At 45.8% G+C, this 17,404-nt stretch overlaps 1 pseudogene; it reads left to right on the forward strand.

Moving 5' to 3' along the window:
- Positions 1–17,404, forward strand: Pkm-ps10 (pyruvate kinase M1/2, pseudogene 10; annotated as a pseudogene).

The raw sequence follows: 17,404 nt of genomic DNA on the forward strand, positions 1-17,404 counted from the left end.
ATGGAGATGGAGATCGATGCTATAAGCAAGAAGTTTAATGATCCAGTGCATTGGGGTGGCCCTGTAATAGGGACAGAGGCAACCCCAAAGAACAAAGGCCCACACCCTTTATACTGTTTCAGGTATAGGCTTTAGGTTACAGCATGAGTTGGTTATTTCTCATTGGTGGGGCCTGTTACTTTTTGAACTCATTGGTGGCTGCCTATTGTCCTTTGAATTCATTGGAGGCCCTCGGTGGGGAAATACCTTTGGCATGCAGAGGGGATGGGGAAGGACCCCTGCTAAGGGCCGATAGGTCATTTCCTGAAACAGGGTGTTTTCCTAAATTCCACCTGGTGTTTGCCTAAAGCAGCCTTTGTCCTTAAGTTTGAATCTTACAATTTCATTAATTAACATGTCAACAGCCACCACTTGGTTATTCATCCCTCCAAGGGTAGCCGTTTAACTAGGGTGACATATTATTTCCTGTTGTCATCCAAAATCTTACTTAAAAACAATCTCTTGAAGCAATGACTCAGAGGTTAAGAGTTCTGACTGTTCTTCCAGAGGTCCTGAGTTCAGTTCCCAGCAACCACACGGTGGTTTACTGTCAGTGCCCACGCTGACATGAGCCAGGAGTAGGCCTGCGAGGTTTAAGAAAAAACGCATACTCGGGTCATTCATGTCATGAGAATGCCAAATCTTTTGCTTTATTCACCGAATATATACCCCAAGTTCACTGTGTGGAAAATTCCAGGAAGCACAGTGGAAAAACTGGCTTATACCCTCAGGAACAAAGAAAGAGGAACAAAAGACAGGAACCGATTATCGCCCAGGTGTACCCCAGGTGTGTCTCTTCAAGGCCAGGGCGTCCCTTTGTTAGGAACAAAAGGCTTCTACATGCATCAGCAGGACTTCAGCAGGGATCAAATGAGAGACCCCCCTTAAAGGAGAATCATAGAAGCTTAAGATCTACAAATATAAAATTAAAAGAGTAAGCCCCAAAAGCCACAAACTCAGGGCTAAGCCCTGCCCAGGAATAGCAGGCCATAAAGATAAAGAAAAGGAATGCAGGAACCAGCTCAGGCTATCGAGGACTGACCCATAAACCATCCAAAGACATCCCCCCAGCTTACTCAGAGTCATACTTTAACCAGACGTCCTCCAGACCCTGATAAGCCCCTACTTGTGCTTTTCAGCCATTGTGTCCTGCAGAGAGCACTCCAAGAAACCGGGCAGCCCAAGCCTAACCAGAGGTGTTTCAAATACAGACGCGGGGCTGGGGATTTAGCTCAGTGGTAGAGCGCTTACCTAGGAAGCGCAAGGCCCTGGGTTTGGTCCCCAGCTCCGAAAAAGAAAAAAAGAACCGAATCAAATACAGACGCTTCATCAATTTTGACAAACTTTTAAAAATAATGAGGACCTAAAGACCCAACCGTTCTCCTGATTTAGTAGCTCTGTTCCAGGAACCAGGGGGCCATAAAACCTTTTGGCGTCTGTCCCCTTATCTCCTAGAGCTATAAAACAGTCCTGTAACTTGTGGTGCCTTCCCCTTTGACATCCCCCCATCCCCTGGTGCTCACAGCCTCTGCCTTTAAATGCTCTTTCTCCCAGCCTCTCAGGGTCGACACCTCTGTCTCCTGTGCGAGAAACGTGTCGGCCCGGAGATCTCTGTAATAGGTCTCCGTAATAAACCTCGCCTTTGCTTATTACATCCAAAATGGTCTGTGTCTGGGGTCCGCGATTTCCCAAGACTTGAGTAAGGGTCTCTCTGCGTGGGATCTTTCACAAACACTGTGGGGGACCCAAGAGGGTCTGACAGTTTACAACCATCTGTAATGGGATCTGATATCTACTTCTGGTATGTCTGAAGACAGCTACAGTGTACCAAATACATAAAATAAATAAATATTTTAAAAACGCTCTTGGGCTGGGATGGTGGTTTGATAGGTGAAGAACTCACTGTGGAAGCTTTGGGCATTGTGGCGGTTTGAATAGGTATGGCCCCCATAGACTCACGTGTTTGAATGCTGGGCGCATAGGGAGAGGCACTGTTAGGAGATGTGGCCTTGTTAGAGGAAGTGTGTCACTGTGGGGACAGGCTTTGAGGTCTCCTATGCTCATTATGCCTGAAAAGCTCTCAGGGAGAACTTTCCCTCAGGATGGAGACCCTCCAACTCCAAAGACCAGACCGAGACACCACAGGATGCAATCAGCAAGAGGATTTGGTTTATTGTCGGGATACACAGGCACAGGCACCTGCGGGCGCTTCAGTCACTCGGGGGACTGGCGCACCCCACGGAACCAAGGATGGGCTTTTATAGGATTTTGGGGAGCAGAAGCAAGCATACAGAAGCAGATGCATGGTTACAGGGATATAATTGGTGGATTCTAATATGGCAAGGGTTTAGCCCGGGGGCAAGTTTCCTAGCTACCTTCCTGAAACATAACGGCTGACTCGGCCCCCCAAGGGTTCAGCCCGGGGGCAAGTTTCTTAGCTACCTTCTTGGAACATAACGACTGACTCGGCCCCCCACCAGGGTGTGGGACCTCTCTCGGGGCTTTTTTTTCATTGTCAGGTGCTCAACCGAAGTCGTCCTGTTGCCAGGCCTTCAACCAAACACATCCTGCTTGGCAGCTGTTTTGTACTCAGTGTTTTAACCTTTCTCTGAACCAGTCATCTTAAGTACAGCCTTGTAAAATGGCGTTACTGCTGCTAAGCTGGGGTCTTTCAATGCCCAGTATGACACATAGTCTCCTTCTGCCTGCAGATCAAGATGTAGAACTCTTGGCTCCTCCAGCATGATGTCTGCCTGTGGGCTGCCATGCCTCCTGCCATGCTGAGAATGGACTGAACCTCTGGAACCATAAGCCAGCCCCAATTAGATGTTTCCTTTTATAAGAGTTCCCCTGGTCATGGTGTCTCTTCAGAGCAATGGAAACCCCATAAGACAATGATGCTCTCCAACGCCATGTCAAGCTGGCGCCATCTTTAATCCCAGCAGAGACAGGAAGAGCCTGAGCCCCAGGCAGATTAGTGTACACAGCATAAAACCCTGCTTCAAATGAGGTAGAAGAAAATTGTTCTCTGATTGCCACATGTAAGCTGTGGGACGGACACACACACACACACACACACACACACACTTAAGAAAAGCCCCCCCCCTTTTTTTACTATGGAAGTATTCTGCAAATTGACAGATATGTAAACAAACAACAAAACAGAATCCCTAGCCTTAATTCCTAGCGCTCAGATAACGCTAAATGCTGTCTAAACTTTAATAGATGCATAAATAATAGATACTCTTCAAAAATTGGCTCATTCTATATTGTAAATAACTTTTCAACTTAAAAACCTATTATTAAAAATATGTATCAGGGTGAGCAGTGGTGGCACATCCCTTTAACCCCAGCATTTGGGAGACAGAATCAGGTGGATCTCTGAGTTTGAGGCCAGCCTGGTCTACAGAGTGAGTTCCAGGATAGCCAGGGCTACACAGAGAAACCCTGTCTTGGAAACACATTTTTTCAAAGGTGACCACAGAGTTTTTAGAAGTCCCAGAGGCAGGGGTTTTAGCCTTTCTGTTTATATTATGCTCTGATTGTATATCATTTTTTCAGGAGTGAGCAGAGATTTTAGAAACCCCAGAGGCAAGGGTTTTCTCCTTTTTGTTTATATGATGCTCTGATAATTACTTCCTTATTTTTGTCCTTAAAATAAATGTTTAGAAATAGACTGGTGGGCCAAGAGGATCCTCGCCCTTTGAGTAAACACTGCCAGGTCCCTTGAAAGTGTTTGCCTCACCCACAGTCACCATGTCAACTAGAACTCCTACATGGGCTTCCGCCTGAAAGGGACAATGGTTTCTTTTTCTAACAATTGAGAAAATCAGTTGGGTGAGGAAATTAACAGTGGAGTGGTCAACCTGTCTCCTGAGGTTACTAACCATAGGAAGTCCCAGCGAACTACCACAAAGATACTTACCACAAACAAACCGCTCTTCTCTTCATAAGAGCACTCCGCTCACAGGCTGACTGTGTTTACATGCTATACACAAAATTCTGCTTACTTTAGGTTTAAAAAAAAAAAGATTTATTTTATTTATATGAGTACACCATCGCTGTCTTCAATCATACCAAAAGAGGGCATCAGATCCCATTTCAGATGGTTGTGAGACACCATGTGGTTGTTGTTGGGAATTGAACTTAGGACTCCTGGAAGAGCAGTTAGTGCTCTTAACCACTGAGCCATCTCTCCCACCCTCTTTATCTCTTTCGTGTGCATCAAAACCGAATTGGTAGATTTTTTTAAATGATTTATTTATTTTTATATCTGAGTGCCATATCTGCATGTACACCTGCATGCAGAAGAGGGCATCGGATGCCATTAGAGGTGGTTGTGAGCCACCATGTGGTTTCTGGGAATTGAACTCAGAATCTCTGCAGGAGCAGCCTTAATCACTAAGCCATCTCTCCATCCTAAGCCAATGACCTTAATTGCTAAGCCATCTCTCCAGCCTGGGTAGTTCTCTTAAAGAGTTGTGCTTTCCTCAGGCTTTCATGAGCTATTCTGTTCATGTAATTTTGTTAAGTAGCTTAGAAACTTTCATCTTTTTTTTTTTTTTTAGAAACTTTCATCTTAAAATGAGTGCCTGGTGGAGATCTGAAGAGGTCACCGTGTCCCCTGTAACTGGAGTTATGGTGATTGTGAGTCATCATGTGGGTATTGGGAACTGAATCCCTAGTCCTTGGCCAGAACAAGTGTTCTTAACTGCTGAGCCATTTCTCCAGCATTTCTCTTTACTTTCCTAACTGTTGTTTCTTAACAAAATCTCAAATGTTCAGTTTTGCCAGTGAAGACTTGGGAGCCAGATGCTAGGTGAAAACCTACTAGCTGAGAGGCAGCGAGAGTGTGTGGCTGACCTTCCTCTACAGCTGATGAGCCGAAAGGAAAAGGAACTTCTCCTTCTCCGTGCCACCTCAAAACTTCTCCAACTGAATGTCTCTCCCTTCTACCTCCTGTGGTCTCTCTATCCATCCTCCTGCCCTCCTCCCACTCTCTATGGTTTTTCCTATGTTCGCTCCCTGTCAACTAGTTGCTTGCTCTACCCCTTGACCTATGGTTGACTTAATTATTCCTGTTTACAATGAATAGAAAACTCTTGGATTAAAGGTGTGTGCTAGAACTGAGCCACGCCACAGCTAGAAACAATGTTTTTCCAGTAAATAACACAATCTTGGGTTTCAAAGTGTGTTCAAATATCCTGTAACATTTCCCTCTTTTTATTTAAATAAAAGGGAAAGATCTTAACTCTTAGCACAGTAGAACGGTTTGCAATAATGAAGCTATTTCTGCCAAACTCTCCACAGTGTCCATCTTGGTTGTACTTGGCAACGTTAGATTAAGTATTTTTGAGTCAAAGTTCTTTAAAATGTTGGTGTCGGTCTCCTGCCTGAACTCAGCAGTTTGAATGTCCTGAGAAGTTTGTAGTCTGAAGCTGATCATTGAGTAGTGTTTGTCATCCAAGTGACAAACCTGGCTAGGTGGAACATAGCAGTCAATGCAAAGACCTCCACTATTTTGCAGAGCATGGCAGCAGAAGGGACATGGGCAGCTTTTCCCAGGGGTTAGTGCTACCACAATCCTGATGGAGTCATTCTTGCAGGGCCCCATCTTCTTGGAGACCCCAAAGGTTACTGTTAGGAATGGTAGAAAACTTAAGCATTGTAAATGTAATATTCAGCAGATGTCAGAAAGGTTTGAGGACCACAATCTATTAAGTACCTCTCAGGTTCAGACTTAAACCTAGAAATGTGTACTGGAAACTAGATGGAGCTTATTTCTAGAATTAGTTAGTACTCTATATGACTACGATTTATTACTGTACTACTACTGTGTCACGACAGAAAGCTGGTGTATACATAATAATGTTAAAGATTTCGAGGTAATATTTATACCATAAGAGAAGTTTTAGAGTCAAATGAAAACCAAAGATTATGAGATTAGTAGCAATAGGAAATAGTCCCTTATTTTTTGTGGTCCTCTGTCCCAGACGGGGTGGTTCTTTTGAGATGAGACAGAGATTTTGGACTTTCCTTTAACAAGCATGTGTAAGTTTAGAGAAGGAGAGAGTCAGGCTCTAACCCCAAAGCTGGCTTTAATTTTTAATTGAATTGAGACCACAAAAAGACCATTTGCCGCTTATGTCTGTAGAGGGGCAGCAGAGACAAGCTGGAGGTGGGCGATACCATTTGGTCCATTTACTCTTTTGGGGGGGGGGGTTTTCTTGATAATCTGTTCTTTTTCTTCAGATGTTTCACTTGTCCAGTAGTCTCCAGATTCCTTAGTTGGATGCTTTTCTTCTTTTAAAAAGATTAAAAACAAAACCCTGTCCAACCCTAATTTTGGGGGTTCCTTTTTATTTATTTATTTTTTTTGGTAGGGCATATGCTTGGCCCAGGGAGTGGCACTACTAGAAGGTATGGCCTGGTTGGAGGAAGTGTGTCACTGTTAGGGGTAGGCTTGGGGACCCTCCCTCTAGCTGCCTGAGGATGTAGAACTCAGCTCCTCCTGCACCAGGCCTGCCTGGATGCTGCCATACTCCTGCCTTGATGATAATGGACTGAACCTCTGAACCTATAAGCAAACCCCAATTAAATATTGTCCTTTATAAAACTTGCATTGATCATGGTGTCTGTTCACAGCAATAAAACCATAACTAAGACAGAAGTTGGTACCAGGAGTTGGGTATTGTGATAGGCCTGACCACGGTTTTGTTTGGAAGAATGTGGATTTTGGGGCTTTGGATTTGGAAAGCAGTGGAAGGCTTTAAATGGGGCTTAATGGGCTGTCTTAGTAGGAATGCAGAAGTCTTTGTTTCTGAGAGTGATTCGAATTGTGCAAGCCTGGCCCAAGTAGTTTCAGAGGAGAAGAATTTCAGTATGTACTGTAAAGACTACTTTTGTAGTATTTTGGTGAAGAATGTGACTGCTTTTTGCTCTTGTCTGAAGAGTCTGCCTGAGGCTAAGGTGAAAAGACTCAGATTAATTACACTGACAAAGGAAGTCTCAGAAACACCCATCATAGTCTTTGTTCTCTGGTTAAGTCTCTGGAAGAGCATTGATGAAAATGAAAAAGGGGAAGTTGAGAAAGGAAAAATACAAAATATAAGGAGTATCAAAGGGACACAGGAAGTGAATGGAGCTGAATCCTGTGTTCAAGAATATTGAATTGAATTAAGGGAGCAGTGACCTTGGTGCAAGACCCCACCCAGTTAAGTTAGCTCTAAGCGACTTAGTACAAACCTTTAATCCCAGGAGACAGGCATACAAATCTTTAAATTCAAGGTCAATCTACAGAGCAAGATCCAGGACAGCCAAGCTGAGGCAGTTGAAGGAGTTAGAAAAGAGGAAGCTAGTGATAATGTAATAGAACAAGGGGGCCATGCAAGCAGCAGAATGCAGCAGCTTCAGCGATGTGTCTCTGGCTTTATATTCAAGAGGGGAAGGAGGCTACTGGGACAATTGATGCTAGTTAGCTGGAGCTAAGAAAGAGATCAGCATCACTGAGGTGAAATCTGGGAAGTGTTTTTTGAGAGCTGTGTTCCAGAGATGCCAAGGTTGTACCTCATGCTATGGCTGGACTTGGTTGTGTGTAAGAGTCCCCAAGATGGTATTTGTTTTGAAGTCATGAAGGGGTCATGAAGAACAGCTGAGGCTGGGCACTGTGAGAGGCCATGGAAGGCCATGGGTGAAGGTGCACCCTCAGTTGCAATTGATGGCCCAGAACTGAAGGGGGTCATACAAAGGAGTTGAGGCTTGGCACCATGAAGAGAGCCTATGAAAGGCTATTGGTGAAGCCTAGTTGCAATGGAAGACACCAGTGTATTGGAGATGCCAGTACCATGGGATGATCACCAAGAACAACAGTGGCAATGGAGTAGATTAACCTGAACTTAGAGTGCTACAGAAGGAAGAGCTAGAGAAGTGAAGCCAGCCCTTTAGAGGATCATGTGTGGATCCCAGACATTGAAACAAGCTGTAACATTGAAGCTGCCTTGGAGACCAAAAGATGTTAAAGATGCCAGAGCCATGGGCTATCTGCTGAGGAAAGCTGCTAACAGAGAGTGGAACCAGCTTGGGAAAAAGAAGTTTGTTGCCCACACAGCAGCAACACGCCCTAACTCAACAGACGTCTGCTTTAGGTATCACAACAGGATCTAAACTACGCCTGAGGACCTCACATAGCCAAAGTCACACAGCGAAGCAGAGACTAGCTTCATCCAGACCAGATCCAACAGCTCGATGCAGTCATGGCTGACACCTTCCTGGAACACACGCGCTGCCTGGACGTTGACTCCACACCCATCATGGCCCGCAACACTGGCATCATTTGTACCAATGGCGCTGCCCCCGATCTGTGGAGATGCTGAAGAAGATGTTTAAGTCTGGGATGAATGTGGCTCGGCTGAATTTCTCTCATGGAACCCATGAGTACCATGCAGAGACCATCAAGAATGCCCGTGCAGCCACAGAAAGCTTTGCATCTGATCCCATTCTCTACCGTCCCATTGTGGTGGCTGTGGACACAAAGGGACCTGAGATCCGGACGGCACTCATCAAGGGCAGCAGCCCTGAAGAGGTGGAGATGAAGAAGGGAGCCACGCTGAAGATCACCCTGGACAACGCCTACATGGAGAACTGTGACAAGAGCATCCTGTGGCTGGACTATAAGAACATCTGCAAGGTGGTGGAGGTGGGTAGCAAGATCTACTTGGACAATGGGCTCATCTCTCTGCAGGCGAAGGAGAAAGGAACTGACTACCTGGTGACAGAGGTGGAGAATGGTGGCTCCTCGGGCAGCAAGAAGGGCATGAACCTGCCCGGTGCTGCTGTGGACCTCCCTGCCATGTCAGAAAAGGACATCCAGGATCTGAAGTTTGGGGTGGAGCGGGACGTGGACATGGTGTTTGCGTCTTTCATCTGCAAGGCAGCCGACGTGCATGAGGTTAGGAAGGGTCCTGGGAGAGAAGGGCAAGAGCATCAAGGTCATCAGCAAAATCGAGAACCATGAAGGTGTCCATTAGTTTGATGAGATTTTGGGGTCCAGTGATGGGATCATGGTGGCTCGTGGTGACCTGAGCATTGAGATTCCTGCAGAGAAGGTCTTCCAGGTTCAGAAGATGATGATCCGACGATGCAACCAAGCTGGGAAGTCTGTCCTCTGTGCCACACAGATGCTGGAGAGCGTGATCAAGAAGCCACGCCCCACCTGTGCTGAAGGCAGTGACGTGGCCAATGCAGTCCTAGATGGAGCAGACTATCATGCTGTCTGGCGAAAAACCTAAAGGGGACTAATCTCTGGCGGCTGTTCGCATGCAGCACCTGATTGACCGAGAGGCAGAGGCTGCCATCTATCACTTGTAGTTATTCGAGGAACTCCGCCGCCTGGCGCCCATTACCCCAAAGAAGCTGCCACCATGGGTGCCGTTGAGTCCTCCTTCAAGTGCTGCAGTGGGGCTATCATCGTGCTCACCAAGTCTGGCAGAAGTACTCACCAAGTGGACCGGTACCGCCATCGGGCTCCTATCATTGCTGTGACGCGCAATCCCCAGACGGCTCACCAGGCCCATCTGGACTGTGCCATCTTCCCTGTGCTGTGTAAGGATGCTGTACAGGATGCCTGGACTGAGGATGTTGACCGCGTAAACTTGGCCATGAATGCTGACAAGGCCTGAAGCTTCTTCAAGAAGGAAGATGTCATTGTGCTGACCGGGTGGCTCCCTGGCTCTGGCTTCACCAACCCTATGCATGTAGTGCCTGTACCTTGATGACCCTCTGGAGTCCCTCTTTAGCCCCTGTCCCTTCCCCTCCCCTATCCTATCCATTAGACCAGCTATGCTTGTAGTGCTCACTCTGGGCCATAGTATGGCGCTGGTGGGCTGGGACACCAGGGAAAATTAATGCCTCTGAAACATTCAATGGAGCCCAGCTATTTTTCATGGCCCTTCTTGAGCCAGGGGTGAGAGAGGAATGCAGGATTGGAAATCCGACTTTATCCCAGAAGGGCAGCATCATCACTGTGTTCTTTGCTTCTGTAGAAAGTTTTCCAGAGAATTCCCAGCCCTGATCTGGAATCAGGAAACAGCAAGAGTAGGGGCTGAGGGCCTGGGGACCCAGGGTTCCAGCCAGTGTAGATGATTTTTAGCTGTGGCCCTGATTTGCTTTCCCAACAGCTTTGGCTTCTTCCCTCCTCCTTGTGTACTCCACAGCCGTCACTGCACTCTACTTTACATTTTGTGTTCTGCAGTGTCTCCAGGTCTGTTGCTATAGTGCCCAGCTGAAGCAAAAAAAAAAAAAAAAATATATATATATATATATATATATATATATATATGAAGAAGAAGAAGAAGAAGAAGAAGAAGAAGAAGAAGAAGAAGAAGAAGAAGAAGAAGAAGAAGAAGAAGAAGAAGTTTGTTACAGTCATCAAAGATGAAAAAGGAGTTGAAGATTTGAAGACCACTTTGACATCAGACCTGGAGATGACAGAGTATGACGTTTGCCCAATTGGTTGCCTGTCTTAATTCGAGGATTACAGTTTTGTTTTTTTTTTTTTTTTTGGTTCTTTTTTTCGGAGCTGGGGACCGAACCCAGGGCCTTGCGCTTCCTAGGTAAGCGCTCTACCACTGAGCTAAATCCCCAGCCCCTCGAGGATTACAGTTAAGTGATTGGATGGATCTCAGAAAAGACTTTAAACTTTGAACTTTTTTTTAAAGATTTATTTATTGTATATGAGTACACTGTAGCTGTCTTCAGACACACCAGAAGAAGGCATCAGATCTCATTACAGATGGTTGTGAGCCACCATGTGGTTGCTGGGATTTGAACTCAGGATCTCAGGAAGAGGAGTCGGTGCTCTTAACCACTGAGCCATCTCTCCAGCCCCTGAACTTTGGACTTTTAACATTGTTGATACTGCTATAGACTAAAAGCAGTAAAGTTGGACTAAATGTACTTTTTATTATGCTAAGTTTTGGTATGGCCTCTATAGCCTCATGTGTTTGAACAAGTCTATGGAGGCCAGGGAATGCAACGTGATGGTTTGCATATGATTGGCCCAGGGAGTGGCACTACTAGAAGGCGTGGCCTTGTTGGAGGAAGTGTGTCACTGCGGGGTGGGCTTGGAGACCTTCCTTCTAGCTGTTGGAGGATGCTCAGTCTGTTCCTGGCTTCTTTTGGGTGAAGATGAAGAACTCAGCTCCTCCTGCACCGTGCCTGCCTTGATGCCGGCCGCCATGTGTTGTTGTAAAAGTATAAAAATTTTAAAAAATAAAAAAAAAGCAGGGTGTCTTTAACCCCGCTAGGTCCACACCGCGGTGCCCCAAGATATCTGCTAGATATCTTGGCGGAAACACATCCCAACTCCTCGGCGGCCCAGTGTCTCCTGCCACCGCACACTTTCCTACACTCACACTTTCCTACACTCAAACCATCACATAAAAGAACACTCAACACAATAATCTTAGATCCAGTTGATAAGATATAATTGCCCACTTAAACATACAAAGCCCGGTACCATCCATCCCTTAGGAACATTAATAACAACCTGTAAATACGCAGAGCAGAATCTTAACATCACCTGCCATGGCTTCTCACCCTCTCCTCTGTCCTGTCTCTTCCTTTCTGTTCTTGCCTCCTCTTCCTTCAAACTTCTCTCCCGTCCATCCTTCCTTCTCTTCCAATGACAGGCCTCCTTCTATCCTGTACCTGCCCCTCACCTGTACTTTACAGATTCAATGGGAAGGTGGTTCTGGTGAAGTCACCTGATTCCTGAGTATGTGACTAGGCAGCTGTCCTTGGGGCAGTGGAATTAGCATCAAAATACAGATAACTTCAGGGCAAACCACAACAGCCTTGCTCCTCCTTGATGATAATGAACTGAAGCTCTGAACCTGTAAGCCAGCCCCAGGTAAATGTTGTCTTTTATAAAACTTGGATTCAGCATGGTGTCTGTTCACAGCAATAAAACCCTAACTAAGACAGTAGGTTACATCTTTCCTAGGGCAAAATGGTTTTTGGCAACAAAAAAAGTATTATCTTTAATTAAAATTTTAAAAAATCTTTTGAAAATTTGAAACCAAAATACCTTAGTATGTGTGATATATATACCTCTATTTCCTTTCTCTCTATATATATTTTTTTTCAAGGTTTAAGTGTACTTATTTTTAGATCATAAAGGAGATTCATTTTGAATTTCAACCTTTTTTTTATGTAAGCAGCTTTTAAATTTAAAGCACTATAATTCCTGTGTGCCTGCTTCTGCCTCCCAAGTGCTGGGATAAAAAGTATGAACCACTGCCTGCCTCTGGATTCCTTATAATAGATATTCTCCTAGGATTGTCTTGGTATAATTTGATTCTCCATCTCCTTATTGTTTTAGTGTTAGGGGTAGACTTTCAAGTTACTCGAATGTGTGAGTTATCATTCTTGCTGATTTATTCTGAATGTATTCCCTGGCAAATTTTAATTTTCTAGTCTTAATTAAACACGAGGCCAGTTTGTCTACCATTTCATCATTTTCGGACATTTTGTCTGTCTTGCCCGTATGCGCTACATTAAATTTGATATCCTTGCTAAGTTTTGCTAGGTTTTTCCATTTCCATTAGTGCCTCCCAGGACCGGCTATCTCTGCCGTGTATCTTTCCACTTTGATGACCATAGAGCTAGTATTGTACATGCTCCATGAACTGAACTCCGAGTGTTTGTCATATAGCCCACAGTGCTGCACTGATTTTGCCGTTCCTTCCTCCGTATTGGCCACTCCATTCCCTGGTCTGCTGCTTTCCATGTTTTGGTTCCATCAGTGCTTAACGAGTCATCACTGAACCATGCATCAGCCAAACATTGTGGCCTCACGACATTGGTCTCTACAGTTCAATAGGTGACTTCATTTAATCCTGTTTACAATAAACAAAGAGCTCTCCAAATAGAGGTGTGAGTGTTAGGGTTGAGCCACACCCCAACTAGAAACAGGTTTTTCCAGGAAATAACACAATCTCAGAGGTTCACAGTGTGATCAAATGTCCTGTAACCCGAGTCATGTAGTCAAAAGAAGTTTCCTCCCTCCTTCCCTCTCTTCTTCCATTCCCCTCCCTCCCTCCCTCCCTTCTTCCCTCTCTCTCCCTCCCTCCCCCCTCCCTCCCTTCCTTCTTCCCTTCTCTCCCTATTTCTCTCTTTCTTTCAGTTTGTTTTTGTTTTCATTTTTGTTTGAAACAGGATCTCAGTATCTCAGCCTGACCTTGAAGGGACTCTACACAGCCCTGGAGATCATGGTTCTGGCAGGCTTGTCATTCTCCACCATTTCTTCTGCCTTGCTAAAAAACAAACAAACAAACAAACAAACAAACAAACAAACAAACAAACCTGTTAGACTACATTCCTAAAGCTAGCCAAAGTCTTATTTGCCCTTATTTGACCACTTCCTCCTCCTGAGGCTGACCACCAAGGTCCAGCTATCTAGGTATTGAAGTCTTAGCAATCAGAAGTCTCCTTCAGCTCATCTAATTAACACGTTCAATTAAAATTAAAAACCTTATCTTTCCCCTTTTACCTTTATAAACCAACATTCTTCTATATGCCACATCTGTCTCCTCTTCTATCCAGCCTCAGTCCTTTATCCTTCCTGCCCCCCTGTTCCCTTCCCCTCTTCCTTGTCTGCTACTTTAAGTCTTTGTCTCTTATTCTTTGCCCTCTATCCATCTGGGGCAAACAAATCTCCTTTGTGCTGAGAACTTGGCCTTGGGGATCCTGGGCTGACACTGGTGCATTCAGCCCTCAACCCTGAACTTCTGATCTTCCCATCTCCTGAAAGCCGGGATTATAGGTCTGTTCAGTCCCTGCATCATAGTTACTAGGGCTCAAACCCAGGGTGATAGATAGGCAAGTACTCTCAACTAAGCTACATCCCCAGCTCTGGAAGGGGAGTCTTAAATTCAGTGTCCACTGTGTCCTTGTACCGTGGTGGGGTGCGGGATAGTGTGGTGTGTGTGGTGGTATGTGTATGTGTGTATGTGGTATGTGTGTCTCTGTGTGTGTGTATATATGTGTGTGATGTTTATATGTGTGTAATGTGTATATGTGTGTGATGTGTGTGGTGGTGTGTATATGTAGTGTGTATGCTTGTGGTGTGTGTGTGGTAGTGTGTATGGTGTGTGTATTGTGTGTGTGTTGGGATGTGTGTGTATTGGTGTGTGTGGTGTGTGTATTGGTGTGTGTGTTGGTGTGTATGGTATGTGTGTGCTGTGTGTGTGCTGGTGTGGTGTGTGTATGGTATGTGTGTGCTGTGTGTGTGCTGGTGTGGTGTGTGTATGGTATGTGTGTTTGTGTGTGTGGTGTATGTGGTAGTGTGTGTGTGGTGTATGTGTTGGTGTGTATGGTGTATATGTGGTGTGTGTATTGGTGTATGTGTGTGGTGTGTGGTAGTGTGTGTGTGTGTTGGTGCGTGTGTGGTATGTGGTGTGTGTGTGTGTGTGTATGTGTGTGTGTGTTTAGGAATCTTGGTCTTCCCCATGACAGCATTCTTCTGGTGAATTCTCCAGGAGCCACAAAGCTTGCTGTTTTAGCTTTTGTGCTTAGGTCTACATTCCACTTGGAAACAAAGGCCCTTCATAATCTCTCCCTTAAAGTGGTGAACAGAGGGAGCCTGAGGCTTGAGATTCAGACCAAAAGAGCTCCATAAGCAAGAGTAACTTCCACAAGTAGGTTATTTCTAGGCTTTCCTCAGTCCATGTCCTTGGGATGCCCCCTGGAGGCTGGAGCTGTGCTACATCCAGATCCTCCACCAGTGCTGTGAGGCTGCAGAAGTGCATGGGTCACAGCCCTCCCCTGACACTGTAGGGTTCAGAGTGCCAGGGTGGCAGTCCCTACAGGACACAGGGACCAGAATGACCCAGAGAACGCACCCTCTGCACCTTCTTAAAAGGAGAATCATATATATATATATATATATATATATATATATATATATATATAATCTTTGTGAATTTCACAGTATGCACCCTAATCCTGTTCCTTCATAACTGTCCTCAGCTCTTGCAACCTAACCACCAAGAGGAAAAGAATTTTCACTGTGGAAGCTGTACCGTGTCTCATACTATTCTAGTCACTTTTGAAAACATCTTGCAAATGTTCATTGCAATGAGCCATGGTCTGGTTTGAAGCCTCTGGCTTCTGCTACACTATCAATGCTGGATTCTCACTGGGACTCCTCAGATACCTTGATGCTGCCCTGTGTCGTGGAGATGCTGTGGCTTTGGGCTAGATCTCCAGCACTGCCTGGGCTAGCTCATCTAATATCACAGCCAACAAGGGGCAGGGCCAGCTTTTCTGATCTCATGCCCTTGAGGGCCTCTGCTCGCTGACTCCCATAATGATGAGGAGTGGAGGGGACGGGTATAAAATAGGAGTGAAGGGGACAGGTATAAAATTATTTTTGTTGCTACAACATAACTGTAATTTTGCTTATGTTATGAATCATAAGGTAAATATCTGACATACAGGATATTTAATATGTGGCCCCTGTGGAAGAGTCATTCAACTCCCCTCAAAGGGGTCACTCGCAACCCACAGATTGAGAATTGCTGGCCCAGAGGGAGGCAGAGAAAAGTCGCCTCAAGTGTCAGGCACACAGCAATGCCCTGCCTCAATCCAGTAGCCCCACCCATGTCTAGATGCTGCCACGTGTGACTCACTTGGTAACCTTGCTTGGGGCAGCCATGACCGGTGTATACCAGGTGGTCCCTAATAACAGTGGGGCTTGGGAGGGGCAGAAGTAACCTAGTCTGTCAAACTACAACCCCATCCCACAGTCCTGACCCTGTCTTCCCTTTGCCTCTATGCTTGTTCCCGGGAAGGACAGTCTACAGCATGGACTCTGGAACCTCGGGAGAGCACAGCACAGAGCAAGGAGCTCACAAGTGGCTCCACACCAGCAGGACCACCATGACTAAGGTTGAGTTGGAGCCAGAAGGGACAGCCATTTCCCACAGTGCAGGGCCTTACCATGCCTGTATAGATGCAAAGATCTTCACTCAACAACGTGCCTGTGACCCCTGGGGTCTTCTTTGATGAAGTCTGCTCTCCTCCAGGCTCGGGACTAAAGAGGTCTCATCCTGATCTGGCAAGGGTAGGGAGCAAGGGGTGATGGCTTCTCCATACAAACGGTAGCTGCAGCTGGGTTTGAAATGTGTCTACCCAGAGGCAGCAACAAGCACACCCTGCAGTGAACCGACCTGAAGGGCTAATCTGGCCTGCCCCATCCTGGTGGTCCCCACTAAAGCCTCGGAAAATGAACAGATACCAACCTGCAGGGGAGAGGGCTAAGGGATCCTTACCCTAGGACCTTTGGTATCCCAGATCTCTTCTAGAGGTTTCTGTGAGATACCCACACAGGTGCTCATGCCTTCTACATGTGTATGCATGCATGTGGGCCTAGAGGAAACACTGGGTTTCATCTTCCTCAGGAACTGTTTCTTGTTTGTTTGTTTTCCAGATTCTTCAATGGCTAAGCTGTCCGCCAGCAAGCCTTAAAGGAGCCACCATCTGCCTCCCCAGAGATAGGATTATAAGAGGGTGTCAGCATGTATGACTCCCTCTGTTGTGGTAACTCCTCCAACACAGACAAGCCTATGCAATGAAAACACACCTCAGATAATACAAGCGGCACGTCTAGGTCAGGCAGATCCACCACTGCACTACCCTGCCCAATCACCAGCTCTAGCCTTTATTTTACAAGTTAAAATGGGGAGAAGGTCCTGATGAAGTCACCTGAGTTTCACTCCTCTTCCTAGGCTGCCCTTCCTGGAGAAGCATAATTAGTATTAAAATGCAAACAGCACCAGGGCAGCCCACCTCTCTTTCTCTCTCTCTCTCTCTCTCTCTCTCTCTCTCTCTCTCGCTCTCTCGCTCTCTCGCTCTCTCGCTCTCTCGCTCTCTCGCTCTAAATGGACTCTGCAATGTTTGCCCTCCTGCTGGCAAGGCAAACACTTCACCAACTGAATTCTGAACTATCGCAGGCCTTCCTTCTTTCGAGGAAGTGAGGTCTCACTATATGTGGGCTAGCCTGGGCTAGCCTTAAACAAACAGCAATCTCCTGCTTCAGCCTTCCAAGTAAAGGCACGTGTCACATACTGAAATTCTACCTTTTGTGACATGAGAACTGTGTTCCAGATTAAAGGTTGATCTTTTTTGTTTCATTTTGAACCCAAGGCCTCTCCCAAGCTAAGCAAAATGCCCCCACCTCATGTTTTATTTATTGCTTGTTTGTCTATTATTTTGTTAGATCATGCTGATCTTGAACTCAACTCACAGAGATCCACCTGCCTCTGCTTCTTAAATGTTTGAATTAAAGATGTCAATCAGCCTTTTA

Source organism: Rattus norvegicus, chromosome 9, assembly GCF_036323735.1.
Source record: "Rattus norvegicus strain BN/NHsdMcwi chromosome 9, GRCr8, whole genome shotgun sequence".
Lineage (NCBI taxonomy): Eukaryota > Metazoa > Chordata > Mammalia > Rodentia > Muridae > Rattus > Rattus norvegicus.